Source organism: Gossypium hirsutum, chromosome D08, assembly GCF_007990345.1.
Source record: "Gossypium hirsutum isolate 1008001.06 chromosome D08, Gossypium_hirsutum_v2.1, whole genome shotgun sequence".
NCBI classification, from domain to species: domain Eukaryota; kingdom Viridiplantae; phylum Streptophyta; class Magnoliopsida; order Malvales; family Malvaceae; genus Gossypium; species Gossypium hirsutum.
This window is the reverse complement of record NC_053444.1, coordinates 18,715,711-18,716,447: the sequence shown is the minus strand read 5'-3', so window position 1 is coordinate 18,716,447 and position 737 is coordinate 18,715,711. Positions and strand designations below refer to the sequence as shown.

The window sequence follows — 737 nt, the reverse complement described above, 5'->3', positions numbered from 1 at the left end:
AGCTACTAAAGACATAAGAGCATCGACTTTATGAACTCATTCTACTCTTCCTCCTGTGGCTGCTCGATTGGTCAACCACTAGTAATTATTACTTGAAATTCTTTCAAGAATCTCATATGCCTCATTGTATGAATTTGAAAGAAGAGTTTCGTTAGCTAAAGCGTCTACCACCATTCTTGTGTGATCGTTGAGACCATTGTAAAAGGTCTCTAATTGGATGCAGTGAGGAAAACCATGATGAGGCATTTTTGTAATAATTTGTTAAATTATTCTCATGCCTTATACAAGGACTCATCATCAAATTTCTGAAATGTGGTAATTTTATTTCTGAGCTTAGCATTCTTACTTGGTGGAAAATACTTTATCAGAAAATGTTTCACCAATTCTTGCCATATAGATACAGAATCGGGCGGTAAGGAATTCAACCATGCTCATGCGCGATCTCGCAACGAATATAGGAATAACTTCAATCTTAGGGCATCTTCAGATACTCTGGGTAACTTGAAAGAATCACTTACTTCCATAAATAAGCGTAGGTACAAATGCGAATCTTCAGCAGGCATCCCATTGAATTGTCCCATTATTTGCAACATCTGGAACATTACTTGCTTTAACTAGAATTGATAGGCCTCAATCTTAGGTCTTAAAATACTTAGATTGAGTTCATTGAATAAGGGCACAGCGTCTGCCAAATACCTCAATCTCTGTCATTAGCAACAAGGATCGTATTCCAAGTA

At 36.9% G+C, this 737-nt stretch overlaps 1 non-coding gene across 1 annotated transcript; it reads left to right on the top strand.

Moving 5' to 3' along the window:
* Positions 1–229: 229 nt before the first annotated feature.
* Positions 230–335, top strand: LOC121220472 (small nucleolar RNA R71). The gene has a single exon (XR_005917673.1). It is a non-coding gene; the product is annotated as a small nucleolar RNA R71 (small nucleolar RNA).
* The last annotated feature ends 402 nt before the right edge of the window (positions 336–737 follow it).